General features: G+C 37.4%; 1 long non-coding RNA gene across 6 annotated transcripts in view; it reads right to left on the bottom strand.

Moving 5' to 3' along the window:
• LOC118172642 overlaps nucleotides 1–26,259 on the bottom strand; it is a 94,582-nt gene that overhangs the window by 36,001 nt on the left and 32,322 nt on the right. For all 6 annotated transcript variants that reach the window (XR_004753796.1, XR_004753797.1, XR_004753799.1 and 3 more), the window contains one exon: nucleotides 24,325–24,385. This is a non-coding gene — a long non-coding RNA (uncharacterized LOC118172642). The remainder of the gene's footprint in view (nucleotides 1–24,324; nucleotides 24,386–26,259) is intronic.

Genomic DNA, 26,259 nt, shown 5'->3' with positions numbered 1-26,259 from the left:
ATAGCTGATGACATTGGAACAAGATGAAAGAGAGAGCGCTGCCCCTCTGAGCTCCCAGGTTTATCGTGTATTTATCGACATTCTCTTAATGGCATTTTGCAGTCCCAAGACAGTTTGCCCCAACTTTCCTTTATTAAAACTGAATTATTTTGGTATATATACACCAATCATGGTCAGAGTTTCATAATGTAGAAACAATATACCAGGAAGTGCAAAAACATATTTAGTCTTGCCATTTCTTCCCTTTTCAAGATTTGTCAGAGGAAGCACACAGGGGACTCTTCTCCAGAAAGTGCTGTGTTCTGTTGCTGCCTTCTTCAGCTAAACAATATTCAACAAATAAAGCTACCAGAATGTGGCTAAAGGTAAGGAAGCAGCACTCTTTCTGCACACAGCAGAGCATAGCAGGGATTTACCCAGACATTTTTTAAAATTAAGAATTGCAAGAGAACGTAGTTAAAAATACCACGTAACTTCTGCTGGCCATGAAAAAAAGTGAAAATTGTCACTCTCAAAGGCGTTGTACTTCTTTTGTTTTAGCCTCACTAACACCTTACCAGTCAGACACTGGACCTGATTCTCACCTTATTTACACTACCACCAGTGCTCATTTCAGCAGCCTGACTTATTCCAGTTTTAAGCAAGACTAGTGTCAGGGAATTTATTTTTAAAATATTGTTTCCATCCTTCCTTCTTCTTGTTTTAGACAACATTGCCTAATGTGGTTTCTCTCAGAAGCGCTTTTGTAACTGTCTCCTGCTGAATCAGCAGCCTCTCATACTCGTGGTATCCATGCCAGCTAGATCAGGTTCACTCTGCTCTGTGCAACCAGCCTTAAATCATACAGAGAAATCCTGTGATTCAGCTGGTAAGAGATCAAAACATCAAGGGACCTTGAAAATTAGGGGGAAAAGGAGAAGCAAGGTATTCACATCCAGCAAAGAACAAAACAAAAACAAACAAAATAAACAAAAAATAAAACCAATTCAGGTTTGTGTGACTTTATGAATTTGATCGTGAAAAGGCTTTATATATTGTAGGACTGATGTTGAGGAACGCTGGCATTTACAGCGGCAGGCACTGTTCCTAGATGCCTCCCTGAGTCTGCAAAGGCTTACAGTGAAATCAGTAGGCCTTCACAGAGAATATTCTTGCCTTCTAGCAAGCTAATGGCAAAATTACTCTAATGAAAATGGCACTGAAGCACTAAGAGAATCCATCCTGCAAGTGGGATGACTCTCCACAGAAAAAGCATGTGCTCCCAGCCTTTTCTCAACTCTTCTTGAGAAAAATACATAGCTTTAAACTTACAGCCTCGGTAAAACATTTCAGTCACCTGCACAATGTATGCCAGATGCTGTACGAGAACACCCTTGGCTGGTGTTGAACCAGGACATTTTTAAATATTCATGTTCTATTCTTGACGTTTTCAGTGCTAGACAACCCCTGTAATCAGTACTCATCAGCTCCCATTTGAAAACCTACATTTTGTATCACCTGACCATGTCTAATTCCAGTTTCCAGTTACTGAATTTGATTGTTATTTGTTTCTAGATTGAAGATTCCCTTCTCAGTGCAGATATATAATTCTCTAGATCTATGTCAGGTAAACTAGAGTAACAACATGTTATCTTAAGTACCATATGATACACATGCATGAGGTAGCTTTACACAAAGACAGAAGATTATCGAACATTTCTATCTTTATTTATAATTATATTCAATTTTATTATTTCCACTAAATGAGGTTCTTATGTTCTCGTCACTTTAAAAAAATAAAATTTTGAATTGTTCTAACAGTTCCCAGTTTGTACTCAGAGATCTATGCTTTCTTTAGTCTTATATCTCTATATAACTTTTAGTAATTATTTTCACCTTATCTCCAAAAAAGATAACAAACCAAACCTTTAATCCTATTGCTTCCTTGCCCATGATTTCTGAGTATTTAACAAATGAAGACAAGCAGTTGAAAACTATGGTTTGTTTCTATTAAAAACAGAAAACCCATACCTGATTTACAGCTTTAATATTAGAACAATAATAAGTAATTATTAGGGTAATTAGTAATTATAATTGTGCTAATAATAGGCACTGTGCAAGTTTCTAAACTATTTATTTCCGTTACACATTCTAGTCAGGTGCTTGCTACCTGCCTGGTTCTCCTGTTTATAGAAGACAACTATCAATCTCTATCACAAGATTCTTCTGAAGTAACACTGATCCTTTTCTATGTCAGACCATACATATCCAAATCATGAATGACAGTAAACCAAGGAAACCCCATAGAGCAGAAATAGGCTGCAATCCTCCTTTTCATCCATTCATACTTTCCTAAATAACTTATTATCTGCTGTTCTAATTTCCCAGTCATGCAAGTCTTCCCACTAGAGTTCAGTAAAAACTGTGGTCAAATTTATTATTAGCAAGCAATTACAATCCTTAATTGTTTCTTAGAAATTCAGAATTATTTCTTATCTATGTACTCAATATTACATAATAACGTGTAACTGACTCTTACAGTTTCCCTGCTGAAAAACGCATTAATTTGAATGTAATTTAAGAATGACTATATTACTTGATATTGCTTTTTTTCAAGTACATTTCTATCTAAATCATTTCTCTTGTGTTAAGGGTATCCTTTTATACATTTGAAATCATTACAGTCCTGATCCTTTCTTGGCTGGTAGTTTCAAAACCAAGCAAACCAACAAACCAGTAACCCCAAAGCACAGCCAGCGAAACCAAGCTCTGGAGTTGAAGGCCAACTAAGGTTAAGTAATTAGTACAGATTTTCCAAAATACTTATTCAGAACCTCCCATTCTGAAACTTAAAGATCAAAATTATGATTTCTGTTGGTATTCTAACTAATTTATCTCATAAAACTCAAGATCTGTTGAATGTCAAAACACTTGTATGCAGATTGGAAGCTTTCAAATGAATTTATAGGAGTTATACTCCACCCAAAATGATTAATGTAATTTACCAGATAATCAGTTATAGAAGTGTTAGTTGGAAACACTGGGGGTCAGTCTGTCAAACATCCCATGCAAGCAGGTTTGGCTGTCAACACTAGAACAGCTGTGTCTTTCTTTAGCTGGCTTGAAAACCTGCATGGATGGGGATTCCACAACATGTCTGGGTAACCCATTCCAGTGGCTTAACCATATTCAGAGCATAGTTGTGCACAATAACATAACTAAGGATTCAAAGCAACATATTTTAAAGATCAAAAATGTCAGAGATTTTCAGGTGTTCTTAAAAATCAAATGTCCACCTTATTTAGATATGGATGGGTAGATCTGACAGTTAAGATCGTTGTAAGAATCTGGTCCATTTTGACCTATAAAGTTAACTTCTCTCAGTCCATATAACACTTTCAGATCACTTCAGATGCATGTAGCTTCTGTTTCACTCACTAGGAGGGAAAAGAAAAGGTATTGCTGCCATAAGAAATAAATTTGTATTTTGGTATGAGAAAACAGGTATCAGTGCACAGCACTGCACTGCAGAGTAACTATAAGCTGAACTTTTAAAGAATTCAAAGTTCATTGGTTAACCATTCCAAAACTCCCGAAGCACATTTACTTTTGCAGCCTTCCTAATATCTTGTGCCTGTCAATACCTGTCACCCATCTTTTCCTGGATAAATATGTCTCAATCAGTACAACTGAGATAAATGAAATGCCTGTGGATATACACATGCATTAAATAGGTTTGCATGCTCAGAATCACTAAAGGATGAGAGAATTGGTGAACCAGAATAAAGCACAGAAATAGAAATCTTACATGAAGGGTCAATGTCATTGTTTCAGTGATACCCCAAGGGGAAAGGTTCTAAAATTCTGGCTGAAAATTTTAGAAGGCAGTCTCTCAGAGAACATTATATATATGCATACACATACATCATAATCCCCTCCCTCCACCTGCTGTCCTCTCCTCCGTTGATGCAGCCCAGGACGCAGATGGCCTTCTGGGCTGCTGGTGTACACTGCTGGCTCACGTCAAGCATTTGTCCAGCAGAACCCCCAAGTCCATCTTTGCAGGGCTGTCCTCAATGAGTTCTCCCAATCTGTGTTCAAGGATTGCCCCAACCCAGGTGCAGCACCTTGCACTTGGAATTGTTGAACCTCATTAGGTTCACATGGGCCCAGTTTTCTAGCATGTCCTGATCCTTTTGGATGGCATCCCCTCCTTCTGGTGTACTGATTGCAGCATTCAGCTTAGCGTCATCTGCAAACTTGCCGAGGATGTACTTGACCCCACTATGTTATTGACAAAGATATTAAATAGTACCCGCCAGTGCTCAGTAAAGCCAGTACTCAGTCTTCTCCATGTCTGTTGTTATCAGTTCTCCCTTCTTGTTTATCAGGGGGTACACTCTCCTTGGCCTTTCTGTTCTGGCCAATGTACCTATATGGAATCCCTTGTTATTTTTTGCATCCCTTGCCAAGCTCAGTTCAGTTTTGTATGCAAGTTGTGGGTGACTAGCCCCACAATATAGGGTTCTTTAGTGGAAAACTACAACTTCTCTCTACTGAGGAGGAGCTACCTGAAGATGACACGTGGAACACAGCTCAGTAAAGCAATCAAAGACAGTCAAAACCTCGGCACTTACAAGATGTCAGTACAGCACCTGCTGGAAGCTGCCAAATTCAGGTATTCCCCCAAAGGGAGATTTCCAAGTTCAAAACCTCAGAATTAGTTAAATGTAGTGGGTGAAAATCCATGGCAGAAAGCTAAAATAAGCTGAAAAGAGCCCAAGGGCTTTGTGGAAGGAGGCTTTAGAATTGGAAGTGGCTGTGAGAAAGCAACTTATTGTCTGGGGAGTATCAGGTGGCTTTAGAGTGGGACTAGAATAAGAAGCAGGGATTGAGGAACACCAGGAGAAACTGAGGTTGCCACAGGCCACCTTCCTGTCCTAGCAAAACACCCTAAATAGTTTTCAGAGTGGAAATATCCTCAAGATTAGTATAAATACGTCTACCCTCTTCCCACACTAGACCATCTCCTTTAATGCCTTGCTTAGCATAATTCTGCTAGACAGTAGAGCCTGCAGTTTTCAACACTCACGCATAGTTCTCACTGCACTAATAACTGTTTCCAGTAACATTTATACTCCTTGCCTAAAAGTCAGCACTGACCAACATGCTACAGGTACTCAAGCATTTACAGCCCTTTTTAAAAGAGCTTGCTCCCTAATCTGCAGACCACCCTAATCTGTGACACTTCTAACCAGTTCAGAATTGAACCCATTTGTTATGTTTATTCCCTTCATCACTTTGCTCACTTTGTTTGCCTTTCTGGGTGCACACAAGATTTTAAAGCTTTTCCTGCAATCATTTCTTGAGATGACTTCAATGGTAAAATGCTCCATGGTCACATATTGAATAAGACCAGCGCCAGCTATCGCCCTGCAAAGAGGTGGACATGCAAATGTGATAATGTGCAGCGAAAATGGTTAATATTAGCAATGAATCAGATAACTCTTGGCTCTGTCCTTTAAAATAAACTAGTTTTAGTAAATGAATCACTGCATAGTTTTAAAAATAAGTTCATTTCTTTGCTTCCTTCACCTTTGTTTCCATCTTTCCTTGCTCAAAAGATTGCACACTTCCTTATTTTCATGCAAGGAGGACTACAGCTTTGCATTAAGAGCAGATTCAAATATACAAAACTCTGGAAGCTTGTAACAGGCAATTTTAAGGTTATATCTCGCTACCCAGTTACAGAACAATTATGTCTGTTAATGCAGCTACAGCTGCAAAAGACAACACATTTTCCACTAAAATAGCTCTGTGAAAAAGCATTCACAGAAGTCATACCCCTGAAGTTCTGCTGCAACAATTCCAATTGTTTATACAAAACATTCACTACTTTATAACTTTCACCTGACCAGCCATATAGATAATACTATTTCAGGCTAAACGAGCTAATCTTTGCTGGATAGATTTCATAGCTATACAGTGGATATAGATTATGTGTGAAAGGGGGTGAACTGACATCTAATTAGATTTCATTTTAAGTCTAGATGCAGCAATTATGACTTCTGAATAAAAGTGGTTGTTATTTAGCAGGGTAGCCTAAGCAATGCACATAATTATTATAATTATTATGTACCTAATGATATCTAATAGGAGTCAGCATTGTAAATAAATGCTGTAGAAGCTTCAGCAGGGTGGCCTGCACTTCACGGAAAACTAAATAACAAAGGTTAATAAATATGTTTGCAGATGATTGTTTTACAGGAACCCTGGGCAGCACTATCTGTTGGAGATTAGCTACATTAGGACTCAACAGACCAGAAAACATCCAGAATAATAGTCTTGTACCAGCTTATAGAGGCAGTGTATTACAATAGCTAAACCAAATTCCTTCTTCTCTCAGTCCCCAATTTCCCAAGTATAAGCTACACTGCTAATTTTTCTATAAGATCACATAGTGGACAAAATTCAACTTCTTTCTTTTGAATGCTACAAATCGGAGAATGTGAAATCAACCAGACAAACAGTTCTTCTGTTTAAAGCTTCTACTTAATCCTCAGACTTCAAGAATATAAAATGGATACTGCTCTTTGAAGTGTGGATTACAATAGCTGCAGATGCTGCCTAACCCCTATTTGCACTGTATTAGCAGAAGAATTGTATTTATGTAACGAAGACAATGTCCATTGCTGATATGGATGACACATTATAGATTTAAAATTGCATGTGTTTGCAAAGTGCATTTCAGAACCTTCAATTTCCAACGCCCATTGTGTTTTCAATTATCTTCCTACCCAGGCAAACTAGGGAGAGACTAATCAAGCATAATGTCCTCACATACTTCCCACTATGCTTTCCTTAGAGAGGTCAAAGGGCACTGTCAGACCACTATTGCGGCTTGCTCTGCCATGGGAAACACTGGTATGATTTACAGTTTATAGCCTCCATCACTAAACGCAGCCATTAGTAACAGTATGCCTAGCTACAAAATAATTAAGCATTTTGTTAAAGTTTTCCCACATGACTTTTGTGATAAGGTTAGCATTTTTAAATTACTTTGATAGCGGCCACTTAGGTTCCAGGAAACAAAAGACACAAGCCTGTAGTAAATATTCCAGCAATGTATTTAAGGCTCATGTATTGATTTGAGTGTAAATATTTGGTTTTGAATAACACATGTAATACAGGCTGCAAACGAGGGGAAAGGGTATGCATCTCTCACATGTTAGTAGATAGGTTATTAACTGAATGCTATCCTAGAATAGAAGGGCATAATCCCAACAGTCCTAATTGCCTCCTGAACTGGAGGTTTGTAGGTCACCACATAAAAGTTATCCCCAGGAGAACCATCCATCAGGGTTGAGAACTGGTCACTAACTCACTGTGTGGCTACTGCTCACGTTAAACTATCATTGCTGTAAGAATGAGCACACTTTTATACTTCACCATCACATACAATGGGCACTGCCATTATCAGGTCACCTAGGGAGGAGAAAATTTATCCAAGATGCTACAAATGACTTCATTTTGTACATCCAAAAGAATGAGAATTCTAGGAGAGCTGAAGAGGAGAATAAGGGTAAAATCATCCCTAACTTTAGATGTGCCCCTTCCTTTATTTACTGTTAGTGGAAGACAGAACAGCTTATAAGTTTTATCCCTCTGTATAGCTACCATATACATCCCATAAATGCATAAGTAGAAACATTACAACATGTGTCTCAGCATATGGTCCTTTAAATATGTGCAGCATATACCAATGACAATAATGAAATATGGCCTTTAACCTAAGTTGGGTTTATTAGAAACTACTGAAGGTGCAGCTGTCACTGAGAAAGTAATCGGTCAACTGAACGTTATTTTACAACATTCAAAATGGTAGCAATGTTTTCAGAATGGATAAGAGGACTCCTTTCTGGTTCAGCTTTCAATACAATAATAATGTGAAATTATGAAGTTGATTCAGTGCAGAAAAAGCATAATTTTTTAAATCACAATATTTTTAAGCCACAAATGGAATTCATTTGAACAATTCATGAATTAAAGATATACTTTGAAATTGAGTCCAGGTTCCTAAAAGAATATATCTGTACAGTAAACAAGCATTAATGTAAGCCAAATTCTATTTACATTTTGATTGCTCCTTCATATCTATCAATTAATGTATTGTACTCATAAAGCACACGCAACTGACACAAAGAACTTCCAAGTACATTTCAGGCTTCTACTCTGCAGACTACTTTGCTGGCTATGTGTGAAGTTAAGTACTGTGCTAGCTTTATTATCCATCCAAAATTTATCTAATACTATATCAACCATTTCTTCTTAGGTGAATTCTATGCCTTAAAAATACAGCCTATCAGTGCATTAAAGCAACAAAAAGCAGCCTGTTGCATGCACATTAGCAGATGTCTCACAAATTGCATTTGAAGTCTCAAAATGCATTTTTTTCCCCACTTATATCAGTAATATTTCTAGCTTGGAGAACTAGTACTTTTCTCATAAAAAAAACAAACAAACAAAAAAAACCAAACAACAAAAACAAAACCCCCTCTCCTTAACATTCCATTGGTTTTAACATGCATTCTTTATAGAGTGACCCTTTACACAGTGAATAGAACAGCTTAAATGAGGCCAAAACCCACTTATTTTTATGTACATATGACTTCGATAATACAATGTAGGTAAGTAAGCTGAGCTAGCGCTAATGTGCTCTTTTATATATGACTGACCTGCAAAATATGCCAAAAATGATGGATCTGATTAGATAGAGTTGAATATTCAGATGGCTAAATGGAACTCAAAGTAACACTACAGATGCAAAGCTCCTCCCTGTTTCTAAACACACACATAAGCTATGAATGCTATGGAAATAAAATTTCCCCACTCTCTTCCTCTCACCAACCTAAATCAGCACTCTCAGTAATCTGGACCCAGTTTATTGATTACTCTAGCTGCTACAAAGGAGGTGGCTGCTTACAGTGAAAAAAAAACCCACACTCGGCGTGTCAGAGAAGGGCTTTTCGGAATAGGCTACAGCTCAGTGCTTCAGACTTCTTGAAAACAAGAAAGATTTTTTTTTTTTTTTTTTTTTTTTTTTAGAAAAAACAGGTTGAGTATTTGCGTTTTGTTCAGTGTTCAAATCCCTTGATAGCCACCATGTGTCTTTCTTTCCCCTGAAGCTGATGCTGAGAATACAAATGGTTAGTTAGTCATGGCTACACTGGGCTATTTAAGCAGATCAGAGGCTAAGCATAGCAACATCAGCATGAAGGGAGGAACAGAAACTGTTCTGCTTTGAGAAAGACTAATGCCATAAGGAACTCAGCATGCTAAAACAGGGCCGGGACACACATGTAGGAGTACAGCTGACAGAGACAGTGATCACTTGTATGCAAATAGGCTGATGAAAAGCTTTGTGCCATCCTGTAGGTCAGTGCCCACTAGGGTGGATCTTGTGGAGCTGGCTATTGAGCTCTTCAAAGATCAGGTTGCAGCGTCTCAGCTGAAAAGATCTCTTGCCGTGATCTTTGCTAGTTTCATTTCAAAATCTGGCTCCAGTAGTATCTGTTATACTGGATGACAGACTGCAAATTTGTTTTGGTAACCAGAGCTTGCTCTTATTTATTGCATTTCCCCACCGTAAGCCACCTCCTCAAGGAGGAAATCTGGTACACGTTGTGGGGAAACTGAATTTGGGAGCTTTAGTCTCAAGGCTTTCTGTACATTTGAGGGAGGCTCTCTGTGTCATCAGTCTAGCTGTGTATGTCCTCCCTAGGTGAATAAGTCCAGCTAAGTTGCCTCTGTTTTGTTATATATGTTTCTCAGGGTAAATATCACCATTTATTTATAACATGATAAAATTGAAATACTGTCATTACACCTAGAAAGAGACATTTCCATGAGAAGGAAGGTTTGTCATTACATCAGTGTCGGAATTTATATTTCACCTGCCAGAAATTGACCCTCTGCCTTGAGAGCATGTGTCTACTCACTTTTTATACAGGGACCTTTACCATCTCACTGATACGCTCATGGGATTCAAAAACTCCCTTTTTGGTCTCCTAAACCAGTGAAGATGCTAAAGAGTGTGAGGACATTCTGTATCTTTACAATCTCTTCTGATTAATAAAAATAAAATTCAGAATAAGTAAAGATCTAGTGATTGTTATGAAGAAGTTATAAGTGAAAGAGTAGCATAGACAAAAAAATTTGCTTGTCTTGCCTCTTCAAGATATTTTCTAGTCATGAAAACACTAAGCATTGTAATGGAGTATCTTCTCTGAAGTCTGCATGGATTGAAAACACAACTGTTTGCTAAATCTCCCTCCTCAGAATAAATTATTAAATCAATTTGGATGTGTGTAGATTTATATATTCCAATAGAACTGGGAAATACATGGATTTAAAAAAAAAACAGTAAATTTTTTTTTAACAACACTTTGATACTATGTCTGTCAATTCTCTGCCACTATGATTGAGATATATAAACAAATTGCTTCTGAAATACTGAAAAGTCTTGTAATTAATAAACATGATAATTAACAAAAAAATACACCTTTTTATTCTTGGTATTTATAGTTTAATATTACATGCTCACATGTTACTTCCTCATTTGTTACCTTGTGAAAGTGATATCATGTATATACATGGTTTTTGGTAATATATATACAGGTTTTTGGTAATTTGGTAATTTACTAAAGAAAAAAAGGGAAGTATCTTTCTTCTTTAATGTTCTGTATAATAAACTTCTAATTTTATAGGATGGACTATTTAAGGATGAGGAAAACGAAGAGATTATTTTGTACATAGATGACATTTTAATCTAGCAGAATAACACCTAGTTGGGTAAACAAACATTTGTCACATGAAAATATTTACTCTGTGTATTAGAGGAATAATTTACATTTTTGATAAACCCCAAACTAAGGCTAGTTTGGGATCAGCTTTTAGATTTTTGGCTTCAAAGCTGTTTCAGGTCTTCATGCTGATAGAGGAAGTTAACACAGTGGGGAAAAAAATAACTCAAATGCTAGCTATGTATTCTTGTCTTAGCAGGAGGGTTTTCTTCTTTGGCTGAGCTTTACTGACAAACAAGATATTTAAGCTATTTCCATGGTCTGTAACCTCTAAAATACATTCAAAGTAGCTACAAATATTTAGTATCAACTTCAGTTACTTTCATCATTTGAGGTAGTAGCTTGAAGATTACTCATTGTACTGTTGCACATAAAGAAAATCCTGACAGCAAATTCAAATACAGGGAAACAGAAATTTAGTGAAAACTTACTGACATCAGAAAATATTAATTTGTATTTATGCTTTTAGTCAGCTGTATACATTAACTGAAGTCCAACAATAGTCTGCTGTGATTGTTCTAATTTACTAGTATTTACTAGTATAAGAGAGGCTTCAGCTCCTCCGTTCCTCTTAGGATGCTTCAGTTCATTAAGGACAGATCTAGTTGACTTTTACACTCCCGGCAGTTCTTTCAGTAACTCTGAAAGTTAGAATTGAATAATACATCCCTTTAACTGCATGGGTGTTTATATCCAAAGAGACTATACCCAGCCTACATGTTTTTTACATTTAGGTTTACCTAATATAGGTGCTTAACAACAGATCCAAGAAAACTTTTTCTGCATGTAAACTTTAAGTATTTTATAACCACTGAAGCTAGTAAATACAGAGCAACAATTCCCTTGCATCTTTCCATTTTTGAGGAATGTATAGACACTTTTCCTCCACAACCCTTCACTTTGAAAAAGGAACTTGGCCACCTTCTTTGAAATTTTTCTTCAAATCAGGTAACTATTTCAGAAATCAACCAATCTAAAAATCTGCATATCTGCTTTTTAGGATCTCCACTGTTAATCAGAATATAATGGTACTGTGATGAGGGGCTTTCTTGTGCAAATTCCCTAGCCTATTTTTTTTTTTAATATTATTATTTTTCTGGGAATCATTAAATCCCTCTGCAAATAAGATCTCTGAAATGTCCTCTATAGAGGATTTTTTTTTTTTTTTTAATATCTCCATTGACAGTTGAGTAGAGAGAGACTAGATCACAACTTATTCAAAGCTGAAATTGAGTAGGATGGATTATTAATACACAGTAAAGATGCAGAGCAATCCGATGATGGTTACCCATGAGAATGGTCAACCAGACTGAAAATCTACACTACAAGTTGGTCTGTGGTCAGAAAGGTTATCACCTTTCTGTGAGAAGATGTCCTCACACAGAAAAGTCCTCACACAGAGGACTTTTAAATCCCTCCTAAAGGGAATTAAAAGGTAACCCTCTGTGCAAGCTGAGTAGAGCCTGGGGTGTATGAAATGCCTCAAATAGGAAAGTGATGAGCTACATGATGATGATGATCAGCTGACCAGACAACTGAACCTCATTCCTGCTGGAGATAGGTGCTTGTTTACCAGACAGTGGAACTTTCTACTCATTCCCAGTGAGTAAACACCACAGTATTATTAAAGCGCAGAGCTTGTAGCACTGAACATTTTGAAAACAGAGAGGTTAAATTAACCAGCACTCAACATCAGTTAAAAAGGGATACTCATCTGCAATATATTGCATAAATACTTATTGCAATCAGCTATCAAAGAACGCATCTCTACAGTAGTACGGTAGGATGAGTGGCAACTTAGGTTACCCTCATCACTGTGCCTCTCATGTGGTGCATCAGACCAGAAATTTATACAAGAGAACTATCTATGCATCACATACATTATAATCATAATTGTCAGTAAAACTGGGTTTTCATTGTTCACTTTAGCATAATAATAGCAATCTTGGAAGTAATCCAGTTTCTGTACAGTCAGTTTAGAAACAGCATCCAATTAAACTCCTTGGAATATATTGCCTATCAGTTTCTGAGAAATAAGTTAATGCAGACTGATAGGTTAAATCTTTTTTTCCCCTTAATTCTTTCATGAACTGTAATTGTAGAGTTCATATAAAATCCTGTAATGATATCCCTTGTAACACATCAGTGACCACTAGGCCTAAAATCTTGCAAGAAATTAACTGCCCTGCTGAAATTAGCATTTCAGTTAGGACATATACCAAAGCACATTAAATACTACTTGTTCAGGTAAGGTTAAGCAATACTCAGAAAAGAAGCCTTTTCTAGAAACTGGCATGGATGATGTAGTACATTGAGCCTCTTGTTCATGTTTTGGATAGGAGGATTTTCGCTATGCAGTGTGAGGAAATTTTCCTGCAGAAGCAAACACATCCAGATAAGATAAAGGATCATGGTTTTGAATTTCTTTAACCACTACTGGCCCAATTGCCTTTGGTATATTTATCCAGCTGTTAAACCCAGTATCCCAACCAAATACAAGACAGAGATAGTTGCCTTCTATTTGACTAAATTATTTCCATTGTTTTTTAAACTGTACTGTCAAGGAGCTGTGTGATGTTCAGATCTGGGGATGATATAGAAACAATCATCATTGCTGGTAGAGTAAACCCTTCTAGTGGTTTTGTATATACATTGAACATTGACTTACTTCAGCACCAAATACTGTGTACTTTTAAAGAACAAATTATAAACATTTACAGTGAAGGACCCTCAGTGTCACCAGAGACAAATCCAATGAATGCTTCTCTGCCCTTCCTTATAATGGAACTTATAATTCAGATTGGCTGAAGCCGGTCTGAACAGATTGCATCATATAACTCTGTCTGAGAGAAGTAACAGGGTCCTGGACTTATCTGAACACACATAACCCTGGGGAATTTAGTTTATCATAAGCAAAAGGAAGATACTGTGGGAATTACATGTTAAAATACTGACAGCATGTTGCTGATGCACAAAAAGTACAGGTGTGGAAGGCAGTCAACATTTGTGTTTAGTTTAGCATGTCACTCATGTCGATCCAAGCCTTATCATGCCCCTTCAAATCAACGCAGCATTCAGTAAAGCTCTTGGAAAGAAACAGAGTTTATACAGATGAATAGAGATGTTGGACGCTGGAAAGTAAAAGAAAGCTAAAGTAACAAGTGGAAGTTTTACCAGTTTTAGTGGTTTCTTGATATATATATTTACCATAATAAGAAGTAAAGCAGCACAGGCAAAAACATATGTGTAAGGGGACAATATATTTACCATTAAAAGAGGATCACTCTTGGGAAAAAGTTACACCTATTGCTTTCCTACACAAGGACAGGAAAAGTCACAGCTAAATAATTTGCATATAAGCCTGCAAAATTGCAAACCTGTATCTGGCTAAAAAGCTTAAATGGTCATTTGTGCAAATGCTTGCTGTGATTCTACAGGTTAGTGAAGTGACTGTAAGATAAGTATTTAATATAGTCTGTGTGGTTCAGATTAGATTGAAGTGGTATGGAAAACTATAAGGAGGAGGAAAATATTTAAGCAAAAAATTTGGTTCCGAGCGTACAGGAAATTAATCATTAATGCTGAAAAATCATAATTTCATCCTCAATCATGGTATGCTCTCAGAGATGGAAAAAAATCTCAGTATACCATCAAAAAGGTTTATTAGGGATCTCAATTTCCAAAGAAATATACAATAGGGAAAGAAATAGGGAGAGAAGACAAAACCCAGGAGTATAACAATTTATTACGCACAGTTCCTCACCAAAAGCAGACTGCAGTTTTAGATAAGTCAACTAGATAGACTGAGGCACAGTTCCATGAGGATTTAAAGTACCCTCCATTCAAATAGACTTAGCACACAGCTGTCTGGAACACCGTGAATGAAATATTTTTTAAGCTAGCATCCACAGACACTCACAACCCATGGTGTTAGGCGTTTTCAGAAAGAGAAGACAGCTTCACTGTCCAGAAAGGTAATGGAATTTAGAAACAAAATAGACACAGTTATCAACATGCAGAAAATAATGGTATGTGCACATATGCAAGTGAATGTAAACCCTTGAATCTATTAATATGCTCCCCTCCCTCTTACGTAGAACTATCTTGTCCACCTGCACACCACGTGGCTCTGGCTTCTTAGCAAACAGTGGATCCTGCTCTCTCCACTGACTTCATTTCATGGTCACATATTTATATAGCAACAACACGTGACAGATGATAGATTGAGATCAAGACAGAAGAGGAAGATAACATCAGAGCTTGCCCGTTGGTGCAGCTGCAGACCACCTTTCATTTTTCCCAGAAGTTTGCCCTTACAGCACTAATGCATGAGAAGTAAGCAATACAGCACTGCCAACAGCCTGCAAATTCCACCGCCCACTGCACAACTAGCCACTTCTAAATAATAAAAAAATGACCTTGAAAGTACGGGCAACCACGGCAAATCTAAACAACTATCTGAGGATGTCTTCAGATTTTACTTTTATGTGTTTCTCTTTGTTGTTGTTTTCTGGTTTTGTTTTTTAAACTTTCTGTCTTTCCATCTACTCATGCACTCCCTCACTCAAACAAGAAATTTTGCAAGCTTGAATTTAATCCCACAGGCAAATGCAGCTGGTTTTGTTTTAGTGGTCCTTTTGTTGTTGTTGTTGTTTTGGTTTGGTTTTGACCAGGCAATATTTTCAGAATATAGTTTTGAAATCACTTGATCATTTCAATTTTAAATAATATTTTGTTAGAAGCCTTAGTTATATTCAATTATAATTAAAAAGCCTGATTAAAATAATCAACTAAGCAAACCCAATGATTCACAGACAGGTTAAATCACAGATCTTATAAAATTGATTACTCTGATGTATTGCCATGTTATATAAATACTTGTGGTAACTCTAAATGAGCTGCCACCTCTAGGCTGCAAGTTTGTATTCAGAAATGCTAGCTCAAACATCAGAAAACTCAAAGCGAGTGTAACAAAAATACACTGTCATCTTGCTACTCTGCTTTTGACAGCAGAAGTGGAGTATTCCAAGCTTGATATACTCCATATTTTCTCATGTGTTTTCCCATTGTGTCAAAGCATTGCCCCAAACTTTTATGCTAGTCTTCTATCAGGAATTTTGTTTAATTTCCATTAAGCGACCAATTCCTCAGATGGTATATTTCACCAGCTGATGAACAGCCACTGCATTAAAAAAAATCCATATTTTTAATGACTCCCTTGCTGTCCTCCATGTTTGTGTATATGTCATGACATACAGCTTTCTACCATCTGCACCTCTCCCCTTACACACACAGTATTATAAATTGCTTGGCTGTGAGGTATCTTGACACTTGATATAACAGCAGGGCTTGGGGGGAAGTGTAAGTGCTGATCATTAGATTATTGCTGAAGTATTCTCTCCTTTCCTCCCCTTCTCCCTGTGTTCCCTGGAGACCCAGGTGTTAATAAAATCAAACAAAACGAAAATGGGTAAATTATTGCAAGCTACAAACACCTACATTGTACCACGCCTCACTAGTTTCCAATACTACCTCACTCTTGAGACAACCAAAGAAAAAGATGCAATTTCACCCTATAGACTGGGTGGTATAAGGAAAGGACAAAAGAGACACGATATTGCAATCCAAAGGTCAGTGACCCACTCCCTTGTATAATTATAGCATTTCATTTATATCCTACCCATCTATCTTTAGATGGCTTATAGTAAATTAGTAGCTAAAAAAAAAGAGCAATTCTAAAAAGTCTTCAGTAACTAATAACAGAGTTTTAAAACTGGACCATAATTTAAGGAGATGAGCACATGCACTGGCTTGTAATATTTTGTAAAAATAATTAAATAAGCAGCTCTATACAAACATGTCAGATCTAGAGATCTAGATCTGTCTTGCTGCTGTACTTCCTGTATCCTGAAAATAGATTGAATCCTTATTCTAAATATCAAAAGATATTTTTAGATCTTCTAGGTTCTGAACCATTACTGAATGCAATATACATCCATCTGAATTTTCCACAATGCCCTTTATACATTTCTAAATACATTTCTAAAAGGTAAGCAGTACATTTTTGTGCAGCATTCTATGAGGAATCAGATACTAGGCTGTGCTCTTCAACTGCATTCTCCCAAGAAGGCTTCACACAGTAACAAAAACTACATAGGAACATTAACATTCAGCTTTTTGCTAACATATGCTAACAACCTACTGGGATTTGGTCCCTCTCTAGGTACCAGCATAAATTTTGATCTAGTAAACTATGTAAAGTCTTAATAGTTCTTAATGGTCGCAACAACAACAAAAATAATGAAAAACAAACAAACAAACAAAAAAACACAAACAAACAAACAAAAAAAACCACAAAACCCCACAGATCAGCTATTATGAGGAGGTAGTTCTAGTCTTGGCTTTTCACATACGGCACTTGAGAACATAAAGGACCTGGCCCACTTTTAATAATGAATGGAGGTCAACATTTTCACAGCCTGCTAACCATTGCTATTGGAGCAGTGTCATTCTGCTCTTTAGATTATCATCTACTGAACAACCTGCTATGCATAATAGGAAAAAAATCCCAAACCTGTAGAACTAGTCAAATAATAGCTCAATCTATGTCCACCCAGTATACAGAGCAAGGCCAACACCATAGAACGCTCATACTCTCCAGCATAGCAAAGTATCACACTTTGACGCAAGACACTAAAGTGCTTTATACTATACAACTTTGTAAGAAACCAAAAGGGAAATGACTCTCTCTAAAGTAAGGGCTAGTTGAACAGAACATTTCAGGTGCTATCTGTTAAAAGTACTGGAAAACTAACTACTAAGGCTAGATATTTCAAAAAACTCTGACCCCTCCAATTGCTGGCAGGTGTTTGAAGGTCATGCCTATGTTTCATTTACAGTCTAAACACTGATGGAACTTTGAATTCAAGACTACAGATACAGCTGCTTAGAAATATAGTGATACCTTTCCCACTTGCAACCAGACCATAGCAGTTAATATTTATAATGAGAACGAGCAAAAGAAGGATGCTCATAGCAAAGGGGGACAATGAAAACAAAAGAATGCATGGAGATGCCAGCGGGACTGAATCAATGGCACATGAGACATAAATGCAGTAGGCACATGGAAATGAGAAAAGGACAGGGCAACAGCGTATACGTAACTGCCTATACATACAGGCACAGAAATACCTGTGTGTTTTGTTTCACATGCATTCCAGGAGAATTCAATGGACACTTGTACCAAGTGCATTTACCACCACATATGTAGTGGTTTTGCTTGTTTTGACTATTACAGACTCTAGTATCTAAGACGTTTCTGATTTTAGATATCAAAATAAGAGTTGCTGTCACAGGCTAACTTCTTCAGTGTTAAGTACTATGTATGTTACAGGTTTTATGCGTGCATATGTTGCCTATTTCTGGATTTATATCTTACATGAATATGAGTGTAATAAAAAATGGACAAAACAGAGCACTCCAGAAAGAGCTCATCAACAGTATTTTAAGGTGAAAAAAAAAAAGAAAGATAGGTGTTTTTGATCTCCAAAATGTGAAGTGTATGAAGTACAACAATTAAACCAGAAGGGTAGATACTCTGAACTCATTAAAATTTCTTTTGAAGATGAAAGTCATTAGATTTCAATGAGAACTTGGAGAAGAAGCTCACATTGACGTGAAAATATTTAACCTGTAGTCTACAGTGCTTCAAGCAATTGATAGTATGATAAATAAATTCTTGGATGTAGTAACCACATAGAAGGAGAAAAAAAAAAAAAAGGATTACCCTAATCAAATACAGTCAGTGCAGTGTTGCCTGTCTCTGTGCTCCACATTTCATTCTGAATTGTTCAGAAGTTTGCAGTTACAAAAACGGAAATCCTGAGTTCTTAAAGAGGAAATTGTAAAGGATTTCTTTTCCTGCCACCTCCAAGAAAACTTTGATAATATTCAGGGTCAGTTCCTCAGCTGGCATGATCAGCATAGCTAAGTTGAAGCCAGTGGATCATTGCCAATTTATAACAGCTGAATGTCTGGTTTTACTACAGGGACAGCCCTATTTTACAACTTTTTCCTCCATGTCCCTACCTCCTTTAAAGACATTAATAGCCAAATACAGTATTGTCAGAAGAGAATGTGTCTTCTCCTCTTCTTCAAGGCACAGTTTTTTTTTTTTTTTTTTTTTTTTTTTTTTGTGAGTTGAAATAGTGGTTAATTCTCAGTATGCAAAGCGCAAGCTAGGACTGTGCAGCACTTTAACAGAGAGGTATTTTTTAAACTAAATATTAAGTGTAAAAATATTATTTAATATAAAACATAATATATAATACAGACATTATTTTACATTATATATTATTATAAAGGGGAGCTCACCTCACTCAGTGCTCAACACTGAAAAAAACTAAATAATGATTTTAACACAAGCCTTAAGTAAAGATAGTAGATCCTCCAGAAAAGTGAGAGCAAACTTGTGTTAGACCACAGTAAAACAGTAATGTAAACAGTGCTTTGCAGTTAGCTCCATGTAAAGAAATGGGTAGGGGCAGAAAAAGGATGACACTTGCACAAATAAGGTTCCATACTGTAAGTCAATGGCAAAACCAGGATAACTCTTACACATTATCCCACTGGACATGCAGCCCCATGCAGTCAGAAGGGAAAAACACCCATGTGCCCTTCCTCACAAGAGAAGGGGTCTTTTACATATTAATACGTAAAGGCTGTGGAAAAAAACAAAAAGCATTTCTTCTTCTGTCTCAGTTTGAACCCCCTAAATGGTCAGATCACAAATATACAGTGCTTAGCAATGCTCAACCAAGCCCTCTTTGCACCCTGGGCAGTATGATCCTAAATAAAATATCCCTATAGATGAAAATCCTGACTTCTCCTTAGCATATAGGCACTTTCAGCATGAGTCAGTGGATAAAATCCATACGGCTCTCTGCATAGTCTAAGAGATTCTGTCTGGAGAACTATGTAGGCAGCAGTTTTCATTTAATTAAAAGAACAAGTAACCCAAATTTCACTCTTCTCTAATCCTGGACAGTGTTTGTTTTACCCCAAAATTCTATCTTTGAAAGATACAATCCTTATACTTTAACTACAAGTTTGAGAACACTCCTGGTGCCAACAAGCAGGTTGCCTCACTGGCCCACTCCAAAGCACAGGGTCCATGGAGACATCCCAAGTGCACATCCCTCCCCCCCCCCCCCCCCGCCCCGCGCAGCCTTCCTGGCGCACAACCGACTGACCTCTCCTCAAGCACTTCCCTCCATGTCAACACTGTTCTTGGGTCTCAAGCTGCATGCAGACAGCAACCTCTTCTTCCTGATAAGGGTAAAAAATGATACCTTCCTCCAGCCAAACACCTGCTCTCCTACTTCACAGCTTTCCCTTGTTAAGGTAATGAGCTGCACAACTCCCAGGTGCATGCAGGGACACAACTCCCAGCATTTCCTTACTGCTTTCCTGCCAGTACTGGTAGGGAATTTGTTCCACCATAGTTGTATAAACATAGAAAAACAAATTCTGAAGAGAAGTCATCTAGGAAGCAAAACCCCAAACATTTTATCATGCATATATTAAAAAAGACAGTACTTTTCTTCCATTTCTCCCCTATCAGGAAAATACTCTAGGGAAAGCAACTTAATTTGAAAAGCCTTTTGATTTTGACAATAATCTCTTTTTGTCTTCTTTGACAAACAGGAGTTCAGACAATATATTTCTGACTAGCTTGAGCTGCGTAAGCAGGCTTTCATAGGGCCTCAAGATAGCCATAAAACCTGATGGTGAGTGAAACTCTTAACGTGCAGCAATGGTTTCCTTCTGACTAGAAACAAACACCAAGTGTGTACTGCTAGACCACTATCCACTCACCTCTGAAATGACAGATAAAGGAAAAAGTCATACTAATATGCAGCAAAATATATGAATAAAAACTCAACTACTTTTAGCTAAATTAGCCCTAATATATTCTTTCACAATCTCCCAAGAGAATACGACTCTAGAGCTGGAGATGAAGGGCAACAGAACAGACATGAGATGAAGACACAGAAGTCATGGGGCAGCCATAAAGAAACCAAGTCAAAATGTAGACCTGTGGGAACCTGGCAGAGAGGCCATACAGACCGAGCTAATGCCATTACACAGGAAACAGGAAATGTGGCTGGTCTTCAACATTTACAACCTTCCAGAAAGCTTTGGTTTAATTCAAGGACAAATATATGTACATATATATACATATATATCTTTGTATAAAACAGTCCCTTTCAGTAAAATATTTCCTCAAATCCTGGCATTGGCAAGGTTTGCTGCAAGAGAAAAAATTAAAAGCCACATTCACCCTTTAGTTAAGTGGTCAAATGCCACTAAAATATTGGTACTTGCAAATAAATTTGAAATTCAGTCTCTTGGATGTGCAACTGAGGCATGTTTTCCCCAACAGTGCCCTGTCAGTAGTGCAGGGTTACAGTGATGTACTGACTATAATTGAGGAGAAATTTTTAGCTGTGTACTACATAATTTTCAAATTGCAGTAGATGAAAAAAATGATTTGAGCTATGAACAAAACTTGATAATTAGAGCTTGACAGAAAAGACTTTTTATTTACATTAGGATGAAACTTTTGGAAGAGATGATGAGGAATGACCTTCATAACTACTCAGAAGAGCCAACATCCCAGCAATTTGCTCTCAGCTGGTAATGGAAGAAGCCAAAGGTAATTTTCTTGCTCAGTAATATAGATTGAAAGTTTGGACTTCCATTGCTGATATTGCAAATGAGTGCCTGGACCACCCCAAAACTGTCAAGTTTGGGCACATCTACCTTAATATTCCTTTTTAGACCTTTAGCAGAATATGTGATGAAAATATCCATTTTTTTTTCTTTCTTTCTTTCTTTCTTTCTTTCTTTCTTTCTTTCTTTCTTTTTTTTTTTTTTCCAGAAATCATTTGCAAGGGAAGGAGAAACCAAATTTAAAACATGATAAATGCCCATGATGCATCATCTGGGAACATACTCTGTTAACCAGTGCAGAAAACACCGTAACCTTTCTGAAAAATCCATATCTAGTTACCTACCTCAGATTTCAGCATAGGCACTAACTACTGAGCTGCTATATGTTTTGTTGAAAAAGGGGTCTTTAGCTGTCCATTTTGCTGGAAAATCCACCCTTAGTGAAACTGAAAAAATTTTCACGGGAGCCAATATCACTGGAAGATTCCCCATCTGCTCCATTGTGAGTGGTTGTCTTGTACAGAAATATAAAGTTATTTTGCTATGTAGAACTGCTGAAAAAATATGGTGCAAAGGAAATTTTGTGGCAACTGCGTCTGTGAATGTTGTAGACTCGGACGAGGGTGGAAAGGCCTTGCAGAGAGATCTGGACAGGTTAGAGAACTGGGTGATCACCAACCACATGAAGTTTAACAAAAGCAAGTGCCGGGTCCTGCACCTGGGATGGGGCAGCCCTGGCTATATGTACAGACTGGGTGACGAGATGCTGGAGAGCAGCCCCCCAGAGAGGGATCTGGGGGTCGTGGTTGACAGCAAGTTGAATATGAGCCAGCAGTGTGCCCTGGCAGCCAGGAGGGCCAACCGGATCCTGGGGTGCATCAAGCACGGCATCGCTAGTAGGGCAAGTGAAGTGATCGTCCCACTCTACTCTGCGCTGGTGCGGCCTCACCTTGAGTACTGTGTGCAGTTCTGGGCACCTCAGTACAAAAAGTACTTTCAGCTGTTGGAGATTGTCCAGAGGAGAGCGACGAAGATGGTGAAAGGCCTGGAGGGGATGATGTATGAAGAGTGGCTGAGGTCACTGGGCCTGTTCAGCCTAGAGAAGAGGAGGCTGAGGGGGGATCTCATCACAGTCTACAACTTCCACGCGAGGCGGTGTGGAGGGGCGGGTGACCTATTCTCCATTAACACCAGTGATAGGATCCATGGGAACGGGGTTAAGCTGGGGCTGGGGAAGTTTAGGCTGGACATGATGAAGAGGTTCTTCACCGAGAGGGTGGTTGCGCACTGGAACAGGCTCCCCAGTGAAGTAGTCACTGCACCAAGCCTGTGTGAATTTAAGAAACGTTTGGACTGTGCACGAAATCACATGGTCTAAACTTCTGGGTAGACCTGCGCGGTGCAAGGAGTTGGACTCGATGATCCTTATGCATCCCTTCCGACTCGGAACATTCTATGATTCTATGATTCTATGTTCTACAGTTAGACTAGTAAAGACAAGACTATCAGAGTGAGCCACTATCATAAAGCTTTGTCCCAGCCACTGGCAGAACTTCCAGGTGAAGAATGAATTTTGCATACACTGCTTAAAAAGAAAAAATGTTTCATTAACATCAACAAAATCTCCCCTAGAATTCAGCAGAAAACTGACTTTTGTTGTTATGTAGAGTTTAAAGACCTCTATTATTACTGTAAGTAATCCGATCAATGTGAACACATTCAAGAATATATTCTAAAAATATCACCCAAATATTTGAGATGAAGGAAGGAAAAAAAAAAGGCTAAAAACATTAAGGTAAACGTACATTCAAATAAATCCCTCCAGTACATTGCTGAACAGCCACCACCCTAAAGACGAAACATTTTAGATCACTATCACAAAATAAAAGTATTCCTTTGCTAGTTTGTTACTGTATATCCCTTTGATCAGACTATCCAGGACTAAATCTGCAAACAGAAATCTGACATGTTGTAGCATTTGATATTTCTGAGATCCTTTGACCCTTGTGGTATTTGTCATTCTGTTATGTTAAATTTAGCTGGTCAAATTCTGCTCTTACTTGAACTTCACATTTGTCAGCAGAGAGTGTACAAAGCATACATCAAGGCAGTATTTAGCTCAGCATAGAGAAAGATGTGGTATTTGAAATACATTTTATCTTTTGAAAGCCATACATTTTACCAATAATAAATGTTGAAACAAGGTTCCCCGGGGTCATGCAATTTGTGTTTTTCCTACTCAGCTAAAGATGATTTTAAGGAGCTGAAATAAAGAGAAATATTTTAATTTGGCTATAGCAGTGTATTGTGCTTGATATCATTCTTCTGACACTTTGGACACTTTGTTTAACAAGGAAATCAACAAAAGCAGACTAGCTGCTGAGTACTTCCAGGTTGAGAGTTTGTGACAAGACTGGATTGTCACCTTGAAGGTTGTGCTGTGTATGCCACCAAGCTGACAGAAATTCACTCTCTGCAGCACAGGCAGAGAACTGGCTGTGTGGTGAATGGTAGACCTAGCAGCTGGTAAAAGAGCAGCACTTCAGGCAGCTGCTGGCCTTATTTGGCAGAAAACAGCTGCAGACATCAAAGAGTAAAAGAGAAAGAGGAAGAGAGAAAGACTAGGTAAAAAAGGAATTTAATCTGCATTATTTTTATGAAGTAGATATGTTACTTTTTTAGTGCTATAAACATACTCTGATATTATCAGTTTGCCTAACTTTTAAAAACTAATGTTAAAAATACTTACAAATGTTACTCCTGGAGCAATAATTCCTCAAGTATCCTACTGGAGTCCCAGATGGTGAGTCCTATTATAAATACTGTGTTCTATTATAAAAAGATGGTTTGAAAATCTCAGGTAAAATTTTCAAGTGATATTGCTCAGGCAAGTGGAAATCACCAAAGCAAGTAAACACACTGGGCAGTAATTACTGTCACTACAGTGTTCTGAATTTCTTATACCACGTACATGGAACCAGAAATCACAGCTGCTCAGAGTCGCTAAGGTGAGAGAAGTCATCTATTCAGGTGACAAAATTTCTTCTCTTACCCTTTACAGAGGTGAACAAAACTGAAGATGTACTTGTAAAATATTCTAGTTTGTGCCTATAAGCATATACGCTGCATATATTTTGGAGTGGCACAAAAGTAGTAGTTACTTTTGGCTTTTTAGCAGAGGACACAACTTATTAATGATGTAATAATGTGTAGTAAGCACTTTCATCAGCTGTTACATTGAAAGATGTAATTGCTGTAGGTTATCAGATTAGTGCTGAAATTCAGTTTTAAATGGTCAATAAATGAGTAAGCAATGAAAGAACCGTACATATCGCCCAAATTTTAAACACAAAATAGAAAATAATTATACACAAAAGACCAAAATTAGGCCTTTTCGACTGGATGACTATACATTCTACAGAGAAATTGCAATTGTTTTTATCTGAAACTCTTTAAAACATAATTTCAAAATTCTCTGCAATTCTGCAAAAAATTCCAGTATACTCACACACAAAAAGGTGGGAACAAAACAACTAGCTGCATCTCAACCTCTTGGTCCCATTGTCTGTAACCAAACTTTTTGTAGTTTTTGCTTGATTTATTTAACATCAAAAATTAACCTGCTGTGGCATTTTTACTGTCACATTTGTTTACTAGTGGGAGCAATTTGATTTCTTTAAAGTCTTATAACATGGAGACAGATATTCTTTACAGATATTTTAGTTCAAATAGTTATCCACATAGCTAGTCATGTGTTCACTTAAACCACAGGCACTTGCACACCTGAATTTGCTATGATCTTGCTTGACAATTTATCTGTATACTTTTGTTTTACACAGACATTGTCTTGCATCAAGCAAAGCAACTAAAGTGGGTGTTTGAGCAAGTAATAATCCCATTGATGCCAACATAATCCTTCCTATACACAAAGTTAGGGATATTATACTTCAGTCTTCTGAAGCTGTTCAACAGCTCATAGGTTTAACAGCATTCATTTTGGTGTCTCTAAAACCATCAGTTGAAATATCAAGATTTAAATTAGAAGATAAATTTCATACATGAAATTATTAGGATAATTCTACCAGCTATGATACTGAAACGTACCGGCATACAGCATTATATTCCATGTCAGATTGAAACAGTCATCAGAAAATGTCAGGAGGTATATACAATGACTTGTTTCTCTATTGAATTACCACAAGAGCTTCAACTGAAAATACTACATCCTGTTTTTTATTCAGAATGTACTTTTGCATTTTTAATTAATTCCAATTTTTCATAGTTGTACTTTCCATTCAGCTATCCAATATAGTATAATATACATAATATTTCATAAGAGACAGCTTCTGGAAGTACCTTTAGGCTTTGGGACTTGAATTGACAATGGTTTTGATTTATTAGATGATAAACCTTTTCCTTTTTTTTTTTTTTTGAAAAGGGAACAGTAAATAACCAATCCAATATGAAAAATGTTAAATAGCTCTTTTGAAATTCTAATGAAGACTGGTTATGGTTATGATATCATCAACTGCAGAATCTTCTTTGTGTTGATACTTTACCTGTAGTTGTGGAATGTATAGGAATGTAGCTTGCATATGTATGTTTATTTCTGTGTTGGTCTGCCGGAACCCAGCAATTTGGATTGGGTGAAGCTAGCGTGTTAAAGTTGGATTCAGAAACATAA

The sequence above is a fragment of the Oxyura jamaicensis genome, chromosome 11 (assembly GCF_011077185.1).
Source record: "Oxyura jamaicensis isolate SHBP4307 breed ruddy duck chromosome 11, BPBGC_Ojam_1.0, whole genome shotgun sequence".
In the NCBI taxonomy this organism is placed as follows: domain Eukaryota; kingdom Metazoa; phylum Chordata; class Aves; order Anseriformes; family Anatidae; genus Oxyura; species Oxyura jamaicensis.
The sequence above is the reverse complement of the archived record's forward strand: the minus strand, read 5'-3'. Positions and strand labels throughout refer to the sequence as shown.